The following is a 26,085-nucleotide window of genomic DNA, read 5'->3' as shown; positions in this document are numbered from 1 at the left end:
TATGGACAACAGGGGGTTAAAACTCAATGTATCCAAGTCATTTGTAATGTCCTGTGGTAGTAGTAAGAAAAGAGTGTGCCGCCTGTTTGTTGGGATGGAGGAATTGGCCACAACAAAAAGTTTCTCATACCTGGGTATAGTCCTTGAGGAAAAGGGGTCCTGGGGGCCAGCCATCAGAAACAGGACATTGTCATTCAAGAAAGCCACTGCTGCACTTATGACTTTCTCGAAAAAGCTGGGGAAGAGACCACCTGTGATTCTGCTAAAAATTTATCAAGCCAAGTGCATCAGTATAGCCACATATGGGGCAGGTATTTGGGGGATTTGTAATTCTTCCTCTATACAAAAAGTTGAGAATGCATTTTTGAGATTTATTCTGGCAACCCCTGTTAGTTCCCCTGTCTTTAACTGTCATGCTGAGTTAGGTGTGCGTTATGTGAGTGACCTGATCAGCATACAACCAGTTTTGCTATGGTATAGAGTATGGACCTCGCCGGACCTAACGTTAAATAGAAATATCCTCAAGGATTGCATGGGCTTGGATAGGGCCCTCAGGATACCCTGGTTGCAGTATATTTGCAATTTCACTAGGGATCTTGGCAGACTCGAGTTTTATCATCAACCAGAGTCATTGCGCAGGATAACAAGAAAGGACTTGAAGGAGCTATGTTGGTCTCACGTTGATTCACTTAGACTAGGCGTTGAATTTAATAAGAATCTTGTTTTGCAACACCAACGTACACTGGTCTCCTATAATATTCAGCCTTACTTAACCTGGTGTCAGGTGGCCTTTGACCGACTTTTATTAACTAGACTTAGGTTCGATGTATTTTTCCGTTTAGTCTCCTTTCCCGCAGTTAATGATTGGGCGAGAAATCTTTGTAATTGTCCGTGTGATAATCTGTCTACCCAATCAACCCTGCATGTAATTTGTTTTTGTAAATTTTACTCGAAGGAAAGATCAAGATGGATCAAGCCATTTTTAAAAAAACATGGTTCATGGAGACATTGTCGCCCTGCTTTATTGTTTTTAGTCTCTTTACAGGATGAATATTGTGTGTCGATTATGCTGGGCTTTTTAAAAAGTATTTTAAGGAAAAGGAAAAGTTTAATTAATTTTTAGGTAATCATTGTATGTCCTATTTAACAATCTTTTATTGTGGTTTACTTTTGTCTTTGTATGAACCTGTTGCTTTTATGACTTCATGAATTTTGAATTCGAATAAAGTATTAACTAACTAACTAACATTTATCATCTAATACAAAATAATTTTTCGTGAAGTCTCAATGATTATATATACATGTTTAGGTCAATTCAAATAGTTGCACATATTCAAATGGAAATAGTAAATTTAACTCTTTGGAAGCCCAGCACTTTTTCTACTGTAGCACAGACTCGAGTAGGAATATAAAATCTCACCCCTCTAAAGGCCCTCTGTGGTCCAACACTTTAACTACTGTTGTATAGACTGGAGTAGGACTAGCAAATCTTTCCCTATCTGAAGGATAACGCTTTCCCTACTGCTGCACATACTGGAGAGGGAATTGTAAATTTCACCCCTCTGAGGTTCAACGCTTTTCATGCATTTGCATAGACTAGAATTGCATAATTTTTCTTAGTACCTTCTGCCAAGTTGAGATCAGCGATCTCTTTTTCCAAAATATCTACCTCCTGTATTGTCTTTGTGACCTTCCTTTCTGAGTTTTGTATTCCCAAGTTCATTAATTTCATTGAATTGCTAAATAATTATTTTTCCCAAAGCAATAACAGGTCTTCCCCGAAGTCGTCATATGTTGGAAATAATTGTGAACGAAGACTAGGTGGGATTCTATCTAAGCTTTGGAATTCCTTAAAGGTCGCTCCATCCCACCATTTTGAGATTTTCGCTTTCTTTATTGTCTCTAATCTGATGAACTTAGCGTAAAAGGCCCTCATTTGGCCTTACATTCCCTTGTGTCACTGCTTTATTGACAGACACACCTGCATGTAAATTCTTGAATAGGTCTTCTGCCACCTTTGTTCTATCACTTTTTGAGCACATATTTGCAAAATTATAGACCGATCGGTCAGTACGCAACTAGCTGCAAACCCACTAATAATACAATGTAGAGAGAAAAGGTGGAAGGGTATAACCTGCACTAAGTCATGAGATATACATATAGTCAAGTAAGAATGCTCAAGAATGGGGGGCGCTAGGTGGCGCACTGACGGAATGGCTGCGCTTTAGCGAGGCTCCCGTTTCCCGGAGACAAAATCCTCAAAATATCCTGCCTGACGCCGTGGCCGACACCTGCCCCGGTGCCTGTAGCCTCGTAAGGGTTTGAGGAGCACTCGCTGAAAGTTTGGGGCCGATCGGGCCAAGAGCACCCGAGTTATCCGGTGGAGCAGTTTGCCTGGGCGGAGACAGCGGAGCTTGGTGATAGCTGGTGGCGGCTGCGAGACTACGCGAGCACGCGGCTCGCCACGAGGCAGAAGGCCGCAAGCCGCGGCAGAATTCAGCGGACAAGGCAGCTCAGGACGGGCACGGAGGATGTGGCGGCGAGACCTGGCAAGTACCCTACCCTGAAGGAGGTGCCGACTGGCGGGGCGGGTGAAGTGCCCGAGTGCAAAAGGGCGGACTTTCTGGTCACCGGTGGAGGAACCATCCTGAGGGGGCCCATCAGAGAGCACCAAGCAGTGGCCGCTGAGGTTGGTGGACGGGGCAGCTTAGTAGCGCTGGTGCTAGGCGGCCCCCCCCCCGGGAAGCTCAGGATCGGAGGGTTCGAGGTGTCGGGTCATGCCCAAAGTGCCTGCTGCCGCGGAGTGCCTGGACAGAGAGATCGGCCGGCGTAGGGTGTGCACCGCCCTAGGATACATCGGCTAGCGTCCACATGAGGAGTAGGCAGGGATTCGTGCATTGAATAGGGTGCTGGTGCAGCTGGCAAGGGGTGATTGTAGCGCTGGCTCCCTTCCCCCCCTGGAGCCTGCAGGGACATCAACAGGGAGGACATAGTGGCGGCGACACGGCGCCATACAACACTGAGCTGCCCAGATTACGGAAAGAGTTGGTCATGACCTGCTGCTAATCGAGCGATCGGGGCTGCCCCGGAGAGAAGGGGGGCGCGGTGGGCACAGCCAACAGTGGTGATCGCAATAGCCTGCTGGCGCGTAGGCTTGCCTACAACTTTGAGTGCAGCGCCACGTGGAAGCGGCGAGTGTGCGGAAGCACCGAAACGTGGTGGCCCATCGAGCCAGACCAGCCAGCCACCTGGGGGACAAGTGGAGGAGCAGGAGAGTGGTGGACTGCCGGTGGCGGACACTCAGAGTATCCTTCAGGAGATCAGGCAGGGGTTTGCCACGGTGGTAGAAAAGGTGGAACATATGTCTACCAGGATAGACAATGTAGTCCACAAACTTGAGGGACATGAGAGCAGGCTCCAGGAAGGAGAGAAGCGCATATCTGAGACGGAAGATACCGTCACGAAGCACAACACGCAACTTGCTTGAATGGACAATCTCTTACGAATAATCGCGGCAAAGAATGAGGAACTGGAAGCGCGTAGTCGCTGCAACAATATCCGCATTTTAGGGATTACAGAATCCACCAACATCGGGAAGATGGAAGTTTACGTGGAGAAGATGCTGTGGGCCGCTGTGGGAGAGGGAGAGCTGTGGAGCCAATTCATAGTCGAGAGGGCTCATCGCTCGCTGGGGCCCAGACCGCAACCAGGAGCGAGCCCCCGTCCCATTATAGCGCGACTACTCAATTACAGGGACAGAGACACGGCCCTGAGAGCGGCCAGGGGGAAGCAAACCCTGTCGTATGACGGAAACTCCTTTACGATCTACCCCGACTTCACGCCAATGGTGCAGGAGGAAAGACGCAAGTTCATGGACGTTAAGGCCAAGCTCCGCAAAGCGCAAATTGACTACGCCCTGCTATATCCAGCGAGGCTTAGAGTGACCCAGCAGGGCAAACAACACTTCTTCACCTCGCCAGCCCAGGTGGAGGACTTCCTCAAGTGCATTAAACACGCAGGGCGCATTGGAGGTGGACGTCCGCTGGCATCACAAGGAAAGACTGACGGGCACAGCGATGAAGCACCATGATCTGTGCTCGATGTGCCCGGTGACGAGTGTGTCCTGGACTCGGTGCTTCTGCTGAACAGTTAAGGTGGCAGGGTTGGGGCGGATTGGCGGTGGGGGGGGACGGTCATGGGGTCGGGTGCACTATAGGACCCCTCCGGGAACCTCTGGCTCCTTTAGATCCCGGCTGCTAGGCCGGGGGGCTGGGGGGGTGAGAGGAGTTTGTGTTGCCACCTACTAAGGCCCCCAGCGGGTATCACCCCAGATCCAACATCCCTGGGAGGAGGAGGGGTGCGGTAGTAGCCCTGGTTCAGTGGTGGAAGATGGGGGGATGGGGAGGGGACAATGCGCTGACAAGTTGGGGTTTCTTCAGTGGGGGGGGATAGTTCAAAGGGTTGTGTTTTTTTTTACGTCCTACTCCCTTCTAGTTCTGGAAGGGCACAAAGAGGTAGCACTCGGAGACCGCTCAGGAATGACACATTTTGAGTTAGGTAGGCTGCGCGGAGATCGGAGAGTCCCCGGATCAGTATGCGGGGGGTGGCGGACACACCTGGGACATGGCACCGCTGAGGGGAATGGCTGAGGGAGGTCCTAATGCTCTGAACATACTCACATGGAACATCAGGGGCCTGGGTGATGCGCGTAAGCGGCGGCAAGTATTGGCTTACCTAGACAGGCATCACACGCATATTGCTATGCTGCAGGAAACGCACTTCTCCCCCCTGGGAAGTGACAGATTCGCGAGCACGTGGGCAGCTTACAGGGCCTTCTCCTCATATTCATCGTATGCGCGCGGCACAGCCATATTGATAAAGAAACAGGTGCCTTTTCACCTAGGGGGACAATTGGTGGACCCACAGGGCCGTTACTGTCTGGTGTGGGGGCGACTGGGTTCCATTTCAGTGACCCTAGCATGCTGCTACGGGCCTAATATAGACGACCCCGGCTTATTTTCCTCACTTTGGGCCGCAATTTTGGAGGTGGACTCCCAGCACATTATTTGGGGGGGAGACTTTAACGTTACCTATCACCCGAGCAGGTATAGATCTCACCCTGCCCCGCACCATTACACCAGAGCGGCCGGTATACTCAGAGACACTATAGAGCCGTACCAACTCTTAGACGCTTGGAGACATGTGCACCATACATCGCAGGAGGGTACGCACTATACTGCAAGCGCTAATTCCTGGTTACGTATCGATTACTGGTTGGTGTCCAGGGGTTTGGTCCGGCGATTGTCGGAGTACAACATCTAGCGAGAACATACTCGGACCATGCCCCGGTGAGGCTGACATTGTCGTCCCCGGATCTTCAGGTGCCTCGGAGCGGCTGGTGTATGCAGGCCAAAATGTTGCTCGACGCAGTGTTTCAGGAAGAGCTGGGGGAGGAGGTGCGGGACTTCTTTAGGCGGAATAAAGGATCAGTGGACAGTGTGGAGATTATATGGGAGGCCTTTAAGGTAACAATCCGTGGGTTCTGCATATCCAAGGGGTTTGGTGTGCTTAGGGACATACTTCGGACGCTAGAAAAACTGGAGGGGGAGTTGAAATGTTTAGAGGCTGACATGGCGATCGCTGGGACTGGTGAGGCACAGGTGCGGTTCAGGGACAAGTTAACGGAGTACATCACTACAGCGGAGAGGGAAACGAACTTTCGCGGGAAATACTGGAAAGCCCGCAGCTATTGGGAGGGGGAGAGGCCTGGGAAGGTACTGGCGAGCCTAATTAGACCATCCAGAAGTTCCAACTATATTCTAGAAGTGGAAGATGATGAGGGACATTCCTCCCGAGACTCGACTTCTATCCTCAAAGTGTTTACAAAGCACTATCGCCAGCTACACACTACCCAACGATGCGACGAGTTAGATTTGGAGGGATTTTTGGGAAAGGTTACCTTGGGCTGGCTCAGCGATAGGCAGAGAGAATTTTTGTGTGCGCCCTTTGAATTGGACGAGGTGCGCGAAGCAATCATGGGTATGCAGTCTGGGAAAGCCGCGGGTACGGATGGCATCCCCATAGAGTTCTATAAAACATATATTGACATAATGGTCCCAGTACTGCGTGAAGTGTATGAGGAGTCGCTGGAAGTTGGCTCTCTCCCTGCGTCGATGCGAGAGGCGCTGATGATCTCCCTGCTGAAGCCGGGAAAGCCGTCGCGCTCGTGCGACTCATACAAACCGCTCTTCCTCCTGAACTGCGATGCCAAAATACTGGCTAAGCTGATCGCCAATCTCTTAAGCCTGCTACTCGATAAATTGATACTGCCAGACCAGTCGGGCTTTGTGCCTGATAGGGCTACATCCCATAACCTGCGAACACTGTTTGCAGTCCTCAACAATGTCTCGCCGGATCTGCCGCTTGCGGCGGTTTTCCTTGACGCCACTAAGGCGTTTGACTCGGTAGAATGGGACTACGTATTTGGGGTGCTGGGGCGAATGGGGTTCCCGCCCCTGTTCCAGTCATGGATCCGGTTATTGTACACTCTGCCGGTAGCAAAAATAATGATCAATGGACACACATCGCCTCCCATAGCGATCACGAGAGGGACCAGGCAGGGGTGCCCGCTCTCTCCATTGCTCTTCGCCCTGGTTACGGAACCGCTTGCGGCACGGTTGCGGCAGCACCACTGAGAGCGAGCGCTGAGATGCAACTTGCGGCAAATCCTGATCTCGTTGTATGCAGACGACATCACGTTGTAGATTCCGAATCCGCAGGAAAACCTGAACCCAATTCGGAGAGAATTTATTGTTTTCGGGAGGTTATCTGGCATCGGCATCAATTGGGGCAAATCGTACGTGTTCCCGCTGACATCGTCAACTCACAGATTCATGCTTGACTACCCCCTGGAGTGGTGTGAGGAGGAACTGCGCTATCTTGGGGTACGAGTGACTAGAGATAAAGACGTGTTGATGCGGCTGAATTACGGCACGCGAAGGGGCGAATAGCGGACTGTGTGACCCGGTGGATCACCCTGCCGCTGTCAATGGCGGGGAGGGCGTCACTGATTAAAATGGTGATTCTACCCCAGTTACTCTATCTTTTCCTCAACATTCCCTTCTACCCGGGGAAACATTTTTTTAAGTCACTCAGGTCCGAACTGATGCGCTTGGTTTGGGGAGGTCGACAGCCTCGCTTACATTGGAGCATTCTGATGAGACCTTATTCGCAGGGAGGGTTCGGAATACCAGATTTTGAGCTGTACTACCTCAGCGCACAGGCTCATTACGCTTGGTACTCGGTGAAGCAGCCCAAATACATGCCGCAGGTGGCGGCGGAGCACTGGTTGGCTCACCCGATACCTTTGGATGGCGCGCTTTTTACGCCCGTGACACCCAGGGATAGGAGCCCCACAACAGTTACCTGTACGATTCATGCTTGGCGTAGAATCGGGCTCCTCATGGGCACCCCAATGCAGTACGCGTCGACTTTACCACTTACGTATCATCCAAATATTCCCCTGTTGCAGGAGAAGTTGTTCCACCAGTTTAGAGACCGCGCTCACATAGGGACGTGGGGGGATCTATATACGGAGGGGAAGTTCCGCTCAGCAGAACAGATGCTACCGGGTATACAGCAGACCCCCATGGATAGATTTCTGTATGTTAGGCTGCGAGAACGTTTTCGTGCGCTCACACCGGATTTCCCGGAGGAGCCGCGGCCGCTGGCCCCACTGCAGGTGATGCTTAGGTGCACGTCGACCTCGCGCCTCGTTTCCCTAATCTATAGAACGATCCATACACAGAGGGAATACGCGGACCCTAAGTCCAGAGCGCGATGGGAACAGGAGCTGGGGATGGCACTCTCGGATGATCAGTGGGAATTTTGCTGCCAGCAAACTGAGAGAGTAATAGCCAGCAGTAGGCTCCAAATGATACACTATAAATACTTACACAGACTATACTACACACCGGCTAGATTGCACAGATTCCATTTAAGAGATACAGACTGTTGCGATATATGCAGGGAGCCAGCAGCGGACTTTTTGCATTTGGCTTGGGAATGCCCCGAGATACATCGCTACTGGGGAAAAGTGTTTGAGGCATTGTCCCATATGACGCATACACCAGTAGAGCCCACGCCCTTGCTGGCACTGATAGGATTTGTTAAACCTATTCCGACAGCACACCGGAAATATGTCTCAGTTGCGCTCTTGATGGCGAAGAGGAGGGCGGCCTGCCAGTGGGGACGGGGGCGGGCTCCGAAGTTTAAGGATTGGATTACTGATCTGGTGACTTGCCAGGAGCAAGCTTTGCTATATTCAGAGCTCTTGCCTAGAGCCTCTAGGCCTCGAGATATATGGGCGCCATTAACATGTTATTTACTGGAGCGCCCGCTAGCAGGCATGATGCACTAATGTGAGAGGGTTTTACATTGTTGGGGAGGGGTGGGGGAGGGGTCAGGGAATAGGCTGCATGGGCTATGTAACCTGTCACTAGCTGAGGGCTGTCTGAGAGGGAGCTCACCCGGGGCTGAACATGCGCAGAGGCTTCATAACAGGGTTGTCGAACGATGGAATGTGTGCATGCCACGGGGAGGGAGGGGGGGAGGACCACGTGTGATCGCGAACTCTCGGACTCTGACATACATTGGCTTTGTAGAACGGCAGACGCCAAGCGCAATGTGATTTGTTGATGTATAGATGTGCATTCTGTATACATGATCCTGTTGAAACTGCTACCTGTGGCGATATGCCGAGATTATTGCTACCGTTGTGGTTTGACATAAAATAATAAAAAGAAGTTTAAAAAAAAAAGAATGCTCAAGAATATCAGCTAACGACCACCCATCATTACCAGCTGTGTGGGCAAAAGTCCACACAATAAAATAAAACAAAGAGTTAATAGCCTGAGCAAAGAACGTCTTTAATAATCAGAAAAGGTCCACACAGGATTTCTCGACAGAATTCTTCTTATTTTCTTTATTTATTTCAGGCTTTATTCATAAGTCACCAACAGCAACACGTGTTTCGTCTACTTGGAATTTATCCACAAGCTTCCTCAGGGCTAGAAATTAAACATTTAAGCCCATATTATAACCCATAATATTGCCAAAACAAAGATCACCAGATACGATATAGTAATAGAAAGCAAGTAACAAAAAGGGGGCAAAAAACCTTCAGTTGACATAGAACCTTTACGTAGAGACATGAGAAAATGAAAAAATGGAAAAGGTGAGTGCAAAGTCATGAAAGTTATCAGCACGCATGCGAACCGAAGGAAGAAAACCCATCATAATGTGTTAAGATTCAAAATGAAAGGTAATCAGAAAAACTCAGGTGATATTCCTTATTGATAAGTCAGAAGAACAGAAAAGACCCATGTGCACACCAGACCAAATATAATATAGTCCAATGAACTTACCAATTGTGTACATCAAAATTATACCTCACAGACGTTATTGATAAGTATGGGCCCAGATTCCCAAAGCAATCCCAAATTCATATGGGAAAGTGCAAATATAGTACTGTAAGATAATACATAAAACCAATACCCTTAACTAATTAGGATAAGTTAATGATTAAACTAGACAATGCAGTAGGAATAATGGCCCCTAAAACCATCCATTACAAGTGAAAATCATACTCTCACTATTAAAGAGTCATACTTAAAACCAACTCATACCAACAACCTTGTGACTAAATGCAGTAAAAATAACAACATGAATAACAAAAATAACAAGCAAAAGATGTCTTATCTGAGAGCAAAGATGCGACACAGAGATGTCGCAAAGCAAAGGGTAGGGACCCCGTTGTCACAGGAACAAGGCATAGATCCCTTCTTTTCCTCCAGTGAGAGATACAGAGAGAGACAAGAGAGAAGCAGTGTCATAAACAGTTAAAATCATCCTAGAAAATCCAAGCATAGGTTATAGTCACTATTCTAGCAAGGTTCACTAGTAAAAATATTTGTAATGTCCTAAAAAACTAATTGTATATAGCATTGACAGCTAAGTAGAGACTGAAAAGGCGGAATGAAAATTCCCACCTAGCCTTTTTGCAGATGTACTGCCAATTCTTCATCTAAATTATGTCCAGTGGGGTAACATGTGGCCAAACCTATAATGTACCTAGACTCCTGCTGTCTGAGTCTCAAAGTGCGGTTGCCCCCTCTTCTATGCCCGTTCTATGGCATAGTACACTAATTTGGAACTGTCCGAAAAATGGTGTGTTTCATAGTATCTGGCAATAGGGTGTTGTTTGCCTTTATTGGTAATCGCCCTCATATGTTCAAGCATTCTCTTCTTGACCATGTGTGTTGTGCTCCCTACATATCTGAGTCTGCACAGACACTCTAAAACACACTGCAAAGGTGGTACTGCACGTGAGGAACTGTTTAATGGGGATCGAGCTGTTGGTGCTAGTATTGTAATATTCTTTCTTCATTCGATTATTGGCACAGACCTTGCAGTGACTGCATGGGAAAAAGACTTGTAGATTCATTCCCCTGGTTTGTTCTGCACTGGTGAGGTCACTGTGCACTAGCAAATCTTGAAGGTTATGTCCCCTTCTGTATGTTATATTGGGTCTGGTAGGCATGTTCCTCCCTATGACAGGGTACTCTCTGAGTATGTTCCAATTGCGTGCAATAGTTTTGCAAATCATATCCCCATTGCCATTGTATGTGAGGATCTCCCTAGTTTCACCGCTGTCACTGGTTCCCTGGTAAATACTTCTTCTGAGGTACAGTTTTGTTTGGCTCCGAGCAATTCCCTATAGGGGATGCTCCTCTTTAGGTTGTCAGGGTGGCTGCTCATGGCGTGTAGCAGAGTGTTGCCTGCAGTGCATTTCCTAAACAGGCTAGTATAGACTCTATTGGACACTGTCTCTACATTGTAGTCCACGTACTCCACTTCCTTCCTACTGATCATGCTGGTGAGTCTCAGGTTGTGGGAGTTCTGGTTCTTGGACTTCCTGCTCACTGCCCTTCCATACGACAAACAAGTTGTCTATATACCTAAGCCACAGAATACCCTTGGCCAGGTCCTGACATAAGTCGGTGTCCTTTCTTAATTCCTCTTCCCAAGCCCCCATAAACAAGCTTGCAAAAATCTGAGCGAAGCATGTTCCCATCGCTGTACTGAGGGTACAGAGGCAGTACGTGATCATATCCAATACATTTATGTGTGTGTTCCGAATATCTAATGGGCCTGCGTCCCATGAATTTGGCACAAGTTAATACTTCCTGTTCATGATCTATCACTGTACAGAGTGAATTTACGTCCATAGTCATGAGGAGATATTCTTCTTGCCACTCAAGGTAATTAATTTTATTGAGAAAGTCCTTTGTGTCCTTCACATATGAGGGCAGTGTTGTAAAAAATCCCATAGGAAATGGTCAGCATAGCATGATATATTCTCCAGGGTGCACCCCTTGAGGAGACGATCGGTCTTCCTGGGTTATTGGTTTTGTTTTTGTGCACTTTGGGAAGGAGGTGATCTTTCTTAACAAAACAGAATTCTTCCCACTTAACGAGGCCTTTGTCTCTCCAATTAACCAGTTTACCCCAGATAGTAGTAATACTATCATTGTACTCTGATCTAGATGTGATGGTGTATGCATTGGTGTCGTTAAGTTGCCGCATGGCTTCTAGCACATACATTTTTTTAGTAAGAATTACAATATTGCCACCTTTGTCAGCGGGTCTGATAATTACATCATTATCTTCTGCCAGGTCTTTCATCGCCTTTCTCTGTGAGAAGGTCAAATTGTGTTTAAAATTTTTCATTTTCATAGCCCAATTCTTTTGCCTGAATTTCAGGAGTTCCGACCCCACCATTTCCTGAAAGGTGTCAATATTATCATGGGGCATACTTGGTAGGAATGTTGATTTTGGTTTAAACTTTGCTGCTCGTCATATGCAATTTCCATCTCATCAAGCATTTGGCAGACATTGGTACTCTGGTCGTCTCCCCCCTCCCAGCTTGTGGAGCGCTACCAAAGTGTCAATGTCTCCTATATTAAGATCATTGTTAGATATTGCACCATCTGTGGATTGTAAATTCCGGGTTCTGACTGGTTTATGCCAGTTTTTTAGTTTTAATTTCCGGCAGAACTTGAACATGTCAATCCTTATGTCCACATAATTCATTGGTTCAGCTGGGCAAAATGACAAACCTAGACATAGTGTTCTTTTGTCTCTATCTCTTAGAGGTCTAGTGGATAGGTTAATGATAGTCTGGTTTACCATAGCTTCATCCATCATAGTTGTTAATTGGAACATGTTTGTCTGTATCTCATTTGCTCAACGACACTCTCTCCTTTCTCTCCTCTGTTTGTACCTCTTCCTCCTCTTGACCTAGTACCCCTTGCTCTTCCTCGTCCTCTTTTTGCTGGGGTGCCCTCTTTTTAGTTTGGTTTGGGTGTTCCTCGAGTTGTCTGCTTGCCCCTTCGCAGGAGCCGGTTTTTGTCCCAAAAAGTCTTGGGTATTGTGGAGATGTCGCCTTCTGATGTTGAGCTTTCTGAGGTCCTTGATGTAACTGAGACATAATTTTTCACGTCACTCAAGCTTGCTAACTCCTCATCTCGGTTTGACTCTGTGACTGTGGTCATTGTTGTTGTTACCCTGGTCTCATATAGATCGTCATATTTTTGACTGTAGGTGAGTATCCTTCCGGACTCGTAGTCACAATAGTCGCGGTGCAGTTTTCTTTGTTTTCTAGCCTTTATATTGACCTCCACCATCCTCAGTCTTTTTTTCATTTCCTCTAAATATTTGATGATGGTATCTTGTGCGCTACTTGTGGGGAGTTCTTCCTTGATCCGCCCTATCTCTTTCTTGATGTTTTCTTTGTCGGACCACGCATATTTGATTAAGATCTCTAGCATTGCCCTTGAGCTGTTGGCCAAATTGGTTGCCCATTCCTCCAACACTTGTGTATCCAGTGAATCGTATGAGGGTGTGATATATATCCTCAAACCCCTAGGCACCATTTTCGGAGAAAAGCAATCTCTTATTGGTTATGTGTAGTCCATGCCACTGTCTCTATTTTGGCCCTCGATGTCAGAGTTGCCAAAAAATCCCTCTCGGGTACCCGTACTCAAGCCCCCTGCTTACTGGCTAATTCCCACACTTAGTGTAGCCTGTCTCAGCACGCTGTGCCTTCCAGGCCCGCTAGTTCTTTAGGGTGCTCAAGGTAAGTGCTGCAGCCCCCCGTTTAAGACCTCAATCAGACTTACCTTCACGGTATATCTCCATCCCGGGATAGCGTGAAGGTGGGTCCCACGGGTGATTCTGGCTGTAGATTCCGATGTCCTCCACTGTCTTCCGCTCGACAACCCACACGTCATTCCACGTATCTCCTCCACGGCCATCACAAAATTCGCCTAATCAATTTCCAAAAATTGACAAAATCACTGCCCTTGGTGGCGGGCAGACCGGCAGAGTAGACCGGCAATTAATATTCACCAAAGTTTGCAATTGTAGTGCGCTCTCAGGTAAAAAATGCACAAGCCAATGATCCAAATTATAATTGGGGTTTATTCAATTCATAAACCTCCGTGACATGTTTCGACCTCAAAAAGGTTTTGATCACACAACGGAGACGGGTCTTACATACATTCCCTGTTAGGCATTGAAGAGAGACTGAGCCAAGAAGTGTACACAAAATGTAACAGAAAATCCGCCGCCAACTTGTGACTGTAAGGTTATAGGTAAAGTATTACACAATTCTAAGTTCAAAGTAAAGTATTGAACAAAATGAGGAACATTGCCATCTGTATTTCCATATACACACTGAACATTGAAACAAAAGAGAAATTACTGGCCATACTGTGTCGACTGGCCACTTGACATTCATTACATGCATGAAATATCACAATGTGAAGTACTGGCGCCCGCTGGTATATATGTGCATATTTTACCTACTCGTGGTCGGCAGTAGGTAGTCATAGTGAGGAACTTGTTTCTATTCAAAAACATGTTTTCTTTTGCCAATATCTTTGGCTTTGTTTGACAAATCTTCGCAAAATTTTCAAAACTAATTGTTCACTCAGGTCAGTTCCTGCCTTGAAAGTTTAGGAGTGATTCGCTGAGCGGGGGATGAGAAAAAAGGGGGTCCCAAAATGCATTTCCTCCATGTTAATTTCTATAGGAACTTTAGACAAAGCTACAGCTTTAACTGCTGAACGGAATTACACCAAATGTGTCAAAATGCTAGCACTTGGTTCAGAAAGTGTGGGAGGGGGGAGACGACCAGAGTTTTTTAAAGTGGTGTAAATCCATTAAGTAGTCGATATCTGGTGGCCAAGAAGGGTTTGCGTACCCTCCCGAGCACAAGCTTCATTTTGATTTGCTGTCAACACTCCAAACCAGGAAGTGTTGGAAGCCATCTTGTGTCTTGGTAAAACCGAGTCACAAGAAAACAGTAAAAAAAGGATACAAAACAAGAAACGGGGAAAGGGAAGAAACACCCAGACCCCCAAGGCCTGCTCAGAAGGTCCAAACATATTATTTGTGTATTTTAGGTCGAATTTGCGCTGGGTGCGTGAAATTGGCAGAATTAATTTTAAAAAAATGAAGCACGTCATCCAGTGCTTCGTTTTCCTTAAGCTCCCGGGTGGGCCAGATCCCGGGGATAATGTTTTATTATGGTTCGGGGCTTTAATGATAGTGTGCGGAGGGCACACAGCCCCAAGGATCGCCACCTCCCTGGGGCTTATTTCCCAAAATATGCATGGGGCTCCTCCCCCCATGCTGCCCCTGGGACCGCCAACTCCCCGGGGCTTTGTTTTGAATGTGCAGGGGGCATGTGCTCCCCGCTGCCTCAGGGACCACCCCCTCCCAGGGCTTATTTCCAAAAGAATGCATGGGGGCTCCTCCCCCATGTTGCCCTGGGGACCACCACATCCCCAGGGCTTTACTTTAATAGGGGTGGGGAGCCCGGGAGAAGGCACTGGAATGGATCACCTCGTTCCTCGCCGGAAGGACATAGAGAGTCCGCCTCCCCCCGTTCAGATCAGAAGCCACCGAAGTAATCTGCGGCGTTCCTCAAGGCTCCTCGCTCAGCCCAACCCTCTTCAACGTCTACATGAGCCCCCTCGCAGCCATCGCACGCCAACACAACCTCAACATCATCTCCTACGCCGATGACACCCAGCTGATCCTCTCCCTCACCAACGACCCCGCCACCGCCAGAGCCAACCTACATGAAGGGATGACGGACGTAGCCAAGTGGATGATGAGCAGCCGCCTGAAACTGAACTCGGACAAGACGGAAGTCCTCATCCTGGGATCTTCACCCTCCGCCTGGGACGACTCCTGGTGGCCCCCCGCCCTGGGCAGCGCACCCAAACCAACAGACCACGCACGCAACCTGGGCTTCATCCTCGACTCCTCCCTCTCCATGACCAGACAAGTCAACGCCGTCTCCTCGTCATGCTTCAACATCCTGCGCATGCTACGCAAGATCTTCCGGTGGATCCCCAACGAGACTAAGAAGACGGTCACCTAGGCCCTCGTCACCAGCCGTCTGCAGTACGGCAACTCTCTCTACGCCGGAACCACCGCCAAACTCCAGAAGAGACTCCAGCGGATCCAGAACGCCTCAGCACGACTCATCCTGGACATCCCCCGTCGCAGCCACATCTCCGGACACCTGAGAGATCTGCACTGGCTCCCAGTCAACAAGAGAATCACCTTCCGCCTCCTCACCCACGCACACAAGGCCCTACACAACCAAGGCCCAGGATACCTCAACAGCCGCCTCAACTTCTACGCTTCCTCACGCCAACTTCGATCGACCGACCACGCCCTCGCCGCCGTCCCCCGGATCCGAAGAGCCACCACAGGAGGAAGGTCCTTCTCCTACCTGGCCGCCAAGACGTGGAACTCCCTCCCGACCCACCTCCGCCTGACCCAGGACCACCTCGCCTTCAGGAAGCAGCTCAAGACCTGGCTGTTCGAGCAGTAGCAGACCCCCCCTCCCTCAGCGCCTTGAGACCCTCCGGGTGAGTAGTGCGCTATATAAATGCTGTGATTGATTGATTGAGCCTTGCAGGCCCCCCAAGCCCAGGGAACTGCCACCTCCCTGGAGCTTTACCGTAATAGGGGCGGGGGGCCTCGCAGTCCCCCAAGCCCTGTGGACCACCAACTCCCCTGGACTTCAATTAAATTATAGAAGAGTGGGGGGCTCCTGCCCCTTCTCACACTACCCTGGAGACCACCACCTCCCTGGGGCTCTAAATATGTTAATACGGGGGTTCGTTGTGGACCCCTGGCCCAGGGGACCACCATCTCCCCAGGGCTGGTCAGTCCTGGAGCCCTCGTTGGACCTGGGGACCACCACCCCCCAGGGCAGGCTCCTGTAATGTCCTGAGGTGCCCATCCCCAGAACATTGCAATTTGCAATGACAGGGTGGGAGCACTACTCCCCCCTATCATTGCAAACTTTTGATTTGCTTCAAGGAAGCGAGAGCAGAAAACCTGCTCTAGCTTCCATGAAGCAAAGCAGTATTGCTTTGGACAAGGGGAGCTGTATGTTTGCAGATTCCCTTGCAGATCCCCTTATCCAAAAGCAATGCTGGCTCCTGCATGAGGCGGAGAGCCGACTGGGACTTTGGGGGCATTGGGGCTCCCCCCATGGTCCCAAACATTGAGGGCTAGCCCTGTGGGATAGGGTCCCGGGGCCAATAGTGGCCAAGGGAAGGGGAGGCCACGCGGGCCCTTTCTCATTTTTTAAAACAAAAAAAGCTCTGGCCTTGGGGGATGGGTTCCCCAGGGCCCAAATATAATTAAGGGAAGGGGAGCCCCACAGCCCCCCTTCCAAAAACCAGATTTAAAAAACGCTGTCATCTCCCCAGAGGCCTCACCCCCTCCCTGCACCACTAATCAAATGCGCCTCCTGAAGCGTACTCAATTGGGGATTAAGTCCCCTTCAATACTAAGGGTGCTTAGGGGCCAAACAGACCACCAGGTGCCTCTAGTAATCCCCACACAGTGGGATTGCTGATAGGTGGTCCGAGGCCACCCCCCTTTTTACACCATTCTGCAAATGTGCCTCTTGGTGCACTGCTAGTTGGGCAATGAGGTCCTCTTGTGTCCTGAGGACCTCAGGAATAAGTGGACTTCATCCTCAGGACTAAAGTTGACTTCATCCCCCAGGGACCTTCAGGAGGAAAGGGGACTTCATCCCCTAACCAATAGCTCGCCAGGAGGTGAAAAGCAGAGTGGTGGAGAAAGGGGATGTGGCCTGTGTCTACCTCTCAGCAATCCCACTATCTGGGGCTTACTGGAAGTATCAGGTAGGCTAGTTGGCCCCTAAGGATCCCCAGCAGCGAAGGAGACTTTAATCTCCATCGAAAAGCATCCTAGGGAGCTTGTTTGAAGACTGGTGGTCAAAGGGGGTGTGACCTGCTATGAGTATTTACCTATGCCACTGTGTGGGACTTATTGTAGGTAATAGGAGAGGTAGTTGGCCCTCAAGATTGTCCTTGGGGGCCATCTACTCCTCCTGGTACCTCCACTAAGTCCCACACAGTGGGATTGCTAAGAGGTCTTTGAAGGCCACACCCCACCATTCTCCACCACTCTGCAAACGCACCTCCTGGCACAGTACTGGTTGGGGGATGAAGTCCATTTTACTCCTGAGGGATTTTGGGTACCAAGAAGCCCTCCTGGTACCTCCTGTAAGTCAAATGCAGCAAAATTCCTGAGCACTGATTGGAGGCCCAGCCCCCTTTCCCCACCACTCTGCCAACATGAATACCAGTTAAAGAAGGATTTGTAATGCAGTCGTGCTGGACTGTTCTGTTTGTACCTCTTCCTCCTCTTGACCTAGTACCCCTTGCTATTCCTCGTCCTCTTTTTGCTGGGGTGCCCTCTTTTTAGATTAGTTTGGGTGTTCCTCAAGTTGTCTGCTTCCCCCTTCGCAGGAGCCGGTTTTTGTCCCAAAAAGTCTTGGGTATTGTGGAGATGTCGCCTTCTGATGTTGAGCTTTCTGAGGTCTTTGATGTAACTGAGACATCATTGTTCATGTCACTCAAGCTTGCTAACTCCTCATCTCGGTTTGCCTCTGTGACTGTGGTCATTGTTGTTGTTACCCTGGTCTCATATAGATCGTCATATTTTTGACTGTAGGTGAGTATCCTTCCGGACTCGTAGTCACCATAGTCGCGGTGCAGTTTTCTTTGTTTTCTAGCCTTTATATTGACCTCCACCATTCTCAGTCTTTTTTTCATTTCTTCTAAATATTTGATGATGGTATCTTGTTCGCTACTTGTGGTGAGTTCTTCCTTGATCCGCCCTATCTCTTTCTTGATGTTTTCTTTGTCGGACCACGCATATTTGACTAAGATCTCTAGCATTGCCCTTGAGCTGTTGGCCAAATTGGTTGCCCATTCCTCCAACATTTGTGTATCCAGTGAATCGTATGAGGGTGTGATATATATCCTCAAACCCCTAGGCACCATTTTCTTGTCAATATAATCCTGGAGGGACATAGCTTCCCACCATTTTGACATCTCTTGTTTGTGAAGCTTTTCATATTTCTTTAACCCCTTGCCTGCTCATGACGGAACCACTCCGTCATGAGCCACGGGCGCCGTGTGCTCATGACGGAGTGGTTCCGTCATGCTGCGGCCGGTGGCAGCCGCTCCGCCCACGCGGCACTGATTCCCCACCTGTGCGGGCGAACAATGCAAGTGGGCGGAGTCGTGACGGGACCACTCCGTCATGAGCACAGCGCGCCCGTGGCTCATGACGGAGTGGTTCCGTCACGAGCATGGTGGCCCCGCGCTGACCCCGAACCCCCCCAGAGCCGCGGCGGAATTCATGCCGCAGTGAAGGGGTTAATGTGTCCACAATGGTTGACTCCTTACTAGTTGCCACTGATTGGTTATGGCCCACTCCTGGTGCCCTTGTAAATAAAGTTGGTGCTACTGCCATTCTCTCTCTGTCATCTTCAATCATGCTTGCATAGTTTGACAGTGCTCAGCTCCCAGAAATGGGAGAGTCAAAAGTGCTTGACCCCTCTGTGCTTAATGCAAAGTTCCCCTTGCCATGTACTAGTGTGGTATATGTATATAATAAAAAGAGAGGGGCCCCTTTCAGACACACCAAGGGGATAGGGTACTATCACAAGTAAAAGTAAAGGTTTCCTCTTGGTACCTAATTGCAGTAGGGGCAGGAACACAACAACCACTTCACCATTCAACAAGAAACTCAAGTGGACATAAGTCTAGTGCCCACAACTCAAAAATAGAGAAGATAGAAATGAAACATATTGCAAAGATAAGTAGAAAGAGGATTTAACAAAATTAGCAATATATTTAATACAATAAAAAATTATTTCATACACAAAAATTGTTGAAGTTGGAGAGACACAATAAGTCCAAAACACTTTATGCACACACAGAATCTTTACACAGTAAGGAAATCAAATACCTTAAACATAAGGCGAGAAACAAACAGATAGTACATTTTGTCATTCAATTTCACACATTCGTTTAAGACATATTTATCCTGGAATCTGATGAAGAACAAATTCTTATGATATCTACAGATCCAGTGGCCTTCACGAATTGTGTGGATATTGTGTGGATGCGTTTTGATGGTATTACTGTTAATGTGTAGTATATGTCCTAATACTGGGCTATATTGCCCTGCAGTGTGTTTTGTGTCGAATAAGGTTAAGGGTGGTAGGTGTCTGATAGTTCCTTGTAAAAACCGTGCCACTTAATGTTGTGGTGGTAATTACATAGGGTTGGGAGCGGAGAAAAGCAATCTCTTATTGGTTATGTGTAGTCCATGCCACTGTCTCTATTTTGGCCCTCGATGTCAGAGTTGCCAAAAAATCGCTCTCGGGTACCGGTACTCAAGCCCCCTGCTTACTGGCTAATTCCCACACTTAGTGTAGCCTGTCTCAGCACGCTGTGCCTTCCAGGCCCGCTAGTTCTTTAGGGTTCTCAAGGTAAGTGCTGCAGCCCCCCGTTTAAGACCTCAATCAGACTTACCTTCACGGTATATCTCCATCCTGGGATAGCGTGAAGGTGGGTCCCACGGGTGATTCTGGCTGTAGATTCCGATGTCCTCCACTGTCTTTCGCTCGACAACCCACACGTCATACCACGTATCTCCTCCACGGCCATCACAAAATTCCCCTAATCAATATCCAAAAATGCACGAAATCACTGCCCTTGGTGGCACGCAGACCGGCAGAGTAGACCGGCAATTAATATTCACCAAAGTTTGCAATTGTAGTGCGCTCTCAGGTAAAAAATGCACAAGCCAATGATCCAAATTATAATTGGGGTTTATTCAATTCATAAACCTCCGTGACATGTTTCGTCCTCAAAAAGGTCTTGATCACACAACGGAGACAGGTCTTACATACATTCCCTGTTAGGCATTGAAGAGAGACTGAGCCAAGAAGTGTACACAAAATGTAACAGAAAATCCGTCGCCATCTTGTGACTGTAAGCTTATAGGTAAAGTATTACACAATTCTAAGTTCAAAGTAAAGTATTGAACAAAATGAGAAACATTGCCATCTGTATTTCCGTATACACACTGAACATTGAAACAAAAGAGAAATTACTGGCCATACTGTGTCGACTAGCCACTTGACATTCATTACATGCATGAAATATCACAATGTGAAGTACTGGCGCCCGCTGGTATATATGTACATATTTTACCTACTCGTGGTCGGCAGTAGGTAGTCATAGTGAGGACCTTGTTTCTATTCAAAAAGCATGTTTTCTTTTGCCAATATCTTTGGCTTTGTTTGACAAATCTTCGCAAAAGTTTCAAAACTAATGGTTCACTCAGGTCAGTTCCTTCCTTGAAAGTTTAGGGGTGATTCGCTGAGCGGGGGATGAGAAAAAAGGGGGTCCCAAAATGCATTTCCTCCATGTTAATTTCTATAGGAACTTTAGACAAAGCTACAGCCTGAACTGCTGAACGGAATTACACCAAATGTGGCAAAATGCTAGCTCTTGGTTCAGAAAGTGTGGGAGGGGGGAGACGACCAGAGTTTTTTAAAATGGTGTAAATCCATTAAGTAGTCGATATCTGGTGGCCAAGAAGGGTTTGCTTACCCTCCCGAGCACAAGCTTCATTTTGATTTGCTGTCAACACTCCAAACCAGGAAGTGTTGGAAGCCATCTTGTGTCTCGGTAAAACCGAGTCACAAGAAAACAGTAAAAAAAGGATACAAAACAAGAAACGGGGGAAGGGAAGAAACACCCAGACCCCCAAGGCCTGCTCAGAGGGTACAAACATATTATTTGTGTATTTTAGGTCGAATTTGCGCTGGGTGCGTGAAATTGGCAGAATTAATTTTTTAAAAATGAAGCACGTCATCCAGTGCTTCGTTTTCCTTAAGCTCCCTGGTGGGCCAGATCCCGGGGATAATATTTTATTATGGTTCGGGGCTTTAATGATAGTGTGCGGGGGGCACACAGCCCCAAGGATCGCCACCTCCCTGGGGCTTATTTCCCAAAAAATGCATGGAGGCTCCTCCCCCCATGCTGCCCCTGGGACCGCCAACTCCCCGGAGCTTTGTTTTGAATGTTCAGGGGGCATGTGCCCCCCGCTGCCTCAGGGACCACCCCCTCCCAGGGCTTATTTCCAAAAGAATGCATGGGGGCTCCTCCCCCATGTTGCCCTGGGGACCACCACATCCCCAGGGCTTTACTTTAATAGGGGTGGGGAGCCTTGCAGGCCCCCCAAGCCCAGGGAACTGCCACCTCCCTGGAGCTTTACCGTAATAGGGGCGGGGGGCCTCACAGTCCCCCAAGCCCTGTGGACCACCACCTCCCCGGGACTTCAATTAAATTATAGAAGAGTGGGGGGCTCCTGCCCCTTCTCACATTACCCTGGAGACCACCACCTCCCTGGGGCTCTAATTATGTTAATACGGGGGTTCGTTGTGGACCCCTGGCCCAGGGGACCACCATCTCCCCAGGGCTGGTCAGTCCTCTAGCCCTCGTTGGACCTGGGGACCACCACCCCCCAGGGCAGGCTCCTGTAATGTCCTGAGGTGCCCATCCCCAGAACATTGCAATTTGCAATGGCAGGGTGGGAGCACTACTCCCCCCTATCATTGCAAACTTTTGATTAGCTTCAAGGAAGCGAGAGCAGAAAACCTGCTCTAGCTTCCATGAAGCAAAGCAGTATTGCTTTGGACAAGGGGAGCTGTATGTTAGCAGCTCCCCTTGCAGCTCCCCTTATCCAAAAGCAATGCCGGCTCCTGCATGAGGCGGGGAGCCGGCTGGGACTTTGGGGGCATTGGGGCTCCCCCCATGGTCCCAAACATTGAGGGCTAGCCCTGTGGGATAGGGTCCCTGGGCCAATAGTGGCCCAGGGAAGGGGAGGCCACGCGGGCCCCTTCTCTTTTTTTTAAAACAAAAAAAGCTTAGGCCCTGGGGGATGGGTTCCCCAGGGCCCAAATATAATTAAGGGAAGGGAAGCCACACAGCCCCCCTTCCAAAAACCAGATTAAATAAAAGCTGGCATCTCCCCCGAGGCCTCACCCCCTCCCTGCACCACTAATCAAATGCGCCTCCTGAAGCGTACTCAATTGGGGGATTAAGTCCCCTTCAATCCTAAGGGTGCTTAGGGGCCAAACAGACCACCAGGTGCCTCTAGTAATCTCCACACAGTGGGATTGCTGATAGGTGGCCCGAGGCCACCCCCCTTTTTACACCATTCTGCAAATGTGCCTCTTGGTGCACTGGTGGTGGGGCAATGAGGTCCTCTTGTGTCCTGAGGACCTCAGGAATAAGTGGACTTCATCAATCAAATGCGCCTCCTGAAGCGTACTCAATTGGGGGATTAAGTCCCCTTCAATCCTAAGGGTGCTTAGGGGCCAAACAGACCACCAGGTGCCTCTAGTAATCCCCACACAGTGGGATCTCGGTTTGCCTCTGTGACTGTGGTCATTGTTGTTGTTACCCTGGTCTCATAGAGATCGTCATATTTTTGACTGTAGGTGAGTATCCTTCCGGACTCGTAGTCACCATAGTCGCGGTGCAGTTTTCTTTGTTTTCTAGCCTTTATATTGACCTCCACCATTCTCAGTCTTTTTTTCATTTCCTCTAAATATTTGATGATGGTATCTTGTTCGCTACTTGTGGTGAGTTCTTCCTTGATCCGCCCTATCTCTTTCTTGATGTTTCCTTTGTCGGACCACGCATATTTGACTAAGATCTCTAGCATTGCCCTTGAGCTGTTGGCCAAATTGGTTGCCCATTCCTCCAACATTTGTGTATCCAGTGAATCGTATGAGGGTGTGACATATATCCTCAAACCCCTAGGCACCATTTTCTTGTCAATATAATCCTGGAGGGACATAGCTTCCCACCATTTTGACATCTCTAGTTTGTGAAGCTTTTCATATTTCTTTAACCCCTTGCCTGCTCATGACGGAACCACTCCGTCATGAGCCACGGGCACCGTGTGCTCATGACGGAGTGGTTCCGTCATGCTGCGGCCGTTGGCAGCCGCTCCGCCCACGCGGCACTGATTCCCCACCTGTGCGAGCGAACAATGCAAGTGGGCGGAGTCGCGACGGAACCACTCCATCATGAGCACAGCGCGCCCGTGGCTCATAACGGAGTGGTTCCGTCATGAGCATGGTGGCCCCGCGCTGACCCCGAACCCCCCCAGAGCCGCGGCGGAATTCGTACCGCAGTGAAGGAGTTAATGTGTCCACAATGGTTGACTCATTACTAGTTGCCACTGATTGGTTATGGCCCACTCCTGGTGCCCTTGTAAATAAAGTTTGTGCTACTGCCATTCTCTCTCTGTCATCTTCAATCATGCTTGCATAGTTTGACAGTGCTCAGCTCCCAGAAATGGGAGAGTCAAAAGTGCTTGACCCCTCTGTGCTTAATGCAAAGTTCCCCTTGCCATGTACTAGTGTGGTATATGTATATAATAAAAAGAGAGGGGCCCCTTTCAGACACACCAAGGGGATAGGGTACTATCACAAGTAAAAGTAAAGGTTTCCTCTTGGTACCTAATTGCAGTAGGGGCAGGAACACAACAACCACTTCACCATTCAACAAGAAACTCAAGTGGACATAAGTCTAGTGCCCACAACTCAAAAATAGAGAAGATAGAAATGAAACATATTGCAAAGATAAGTAGAAAGAGGATTTAACAAAATTAGCAATATATTTAATACAATAAAAAATTATTTCATACACAAAAATTGTTAGAGTTGGAGAGACACAATAAGTCCAAAACACTTCATGCACACACAGAATCTTTACACAGTAAGGAAAACAAATACCTTAAACATAAGGCGAGAAACAAACAGATAGTACATTTTGTCATTCAATTTCACACATTCGTTTAAGACATATTTATCCTGGAATCTGATGAAGAACAAATTCTTATGATATCTACAGATGCAGTGGCCTTCACGAATTGTGTGGATATTGTGTGGACGCGTTTTGATGGTATTACTGTTAATGTGTAGTATATGTCCTCATACTGGGCTATATTGCCCTGCAGTGTGTTTTGTGTCGAAGTGGTTAAGGGTGGTAGGTGTCTGATAGTTCCTTGTAAAAACCGTGCCACTTAATGTTGTGGTTGTAATTACATAGGGTTGGGAGCGGAGAAAAGCAATCTCTTATTGGTTATGTGTAGTCCATGCCACTGTCTCTATTTTGGCCCTTGATGTCAGAGTTGCCAAAAAATCCCTCTCGGGTACCGGTACTCAAGCCCCCTGCTTACTGGCTAATTCCCACACTTAGTGTAGCATGTCTCAGAACGCTGTGCCTTCCAGGCCCGCTAGTTCTTTAGGGTTCTCAAGGTAAGTGCTGCAGCCCCCCGTTTAAGACTTACCTTCACGGTATATCTCCATCCTGGGATAGCGTGAAGGTGGGTCCCACGGGTGATTCTGGCTGTAGATTCCGATGTCCTCCACTGTCTTCCGCTCGACAACCCACACGTCATACCACGTATCTCCTCCACGGCCATCACAAAATTCCCCTAATCAATATCCAAAAATGCACAAAATCACTGCCCTTGGTGGCACGCAGACCGGCAGAGTAGACCGGCAATTAATATTCACCAAAGTTTGCAATTGTAGTGCGCTCTCAGGTAAAAAATGCACAAGCCAATGATCCAAATTATAATAGGGGTTTATTCAATTCATAAACCTCCGTGACATGTTTCGTCCTCAAAAAGGTCTTGATCACACAACGGAGACAGGTCTTACATACATTCCCTGTTAGGCATTGAAGAGAGACTGAGCCAAGAAGTGTACACAAAATGTAACAGAAAATCCGTCGCCATCTTGTGACTGTAAGCTTATAGGTAAAGTATTACACAATTCTAAGTTCAAAGTAAAGTATTGAACAAAATGAGAAACATTGCCATCTGTATTTCCGTATACACACTGAACATTGAAACAAAAGAGAAATTACTGGCCATACTGTGTCAAATGGCCACTTGACATTCATTACATGCATGAAATATCACAATGTGAAGTACTGGCGGCCGCTGGTATATATGTGCATATTTTATCTACTCGTGGTCGGCAGTAGGTAGTCATAGTGAGGACCTTGTTTCTATTCAAAAAGCATGTTTTCTTTTGCCAATATCTTTGGCTTTGTTTGACAAATCTTCGCAAAATTTTCAAAACTAATGGTTCACTCAGGTCAGTTCCTGCCTTGAAAGTTTAGGGGTGATTCGCTGAGCGGGGGATGAGAAAAAAGGGGGTCCCAAAATGCATTTCCTCCATGTTAATTTCTCTAGGAACTTTAGACAAAGCTACAGCCTGAACTGCTGAACGGAATTACACCAAATGTGGCAAAATGCTACCTCTTGGTTCAGAAAGTGTGGGAGGGGGGAGACGACCAGAGTTTTTTAAAATGGTGTAAATCCATTAAGTAGTCGATATCTGGTGGCCAAGAAGGGTTTGCGTACCCTCCCGAGCACAAGCTTCATTTTGATTTGCTGTCATCACTCCAAACCAGGAAGTGTTGGAAGCCATCTTGTGTCTCGGTAAAACTGAGTCACAAGAAAACAGTAAAAAAAAGGATACAAAACAAGAAACGGGGGAAGGGAAGA

Source organism: Triturus cristatus, chromosome 7, assembly GCF_964204655.1.
Source record: "Triturus cristatus chromosome 7, aTriCri1.1, whole genome shotgun sequence".
In the NCBI taxonomy this organism is placed as follows: domain Eukaryota; kingdom Metazoa; phylum Chordata; class Amphibia; order Caudata; family Salamandridae; genus Triturus; species Triturus cristatus.
This window is presented reverse-complemented; position numbering follows the sequence as displayed.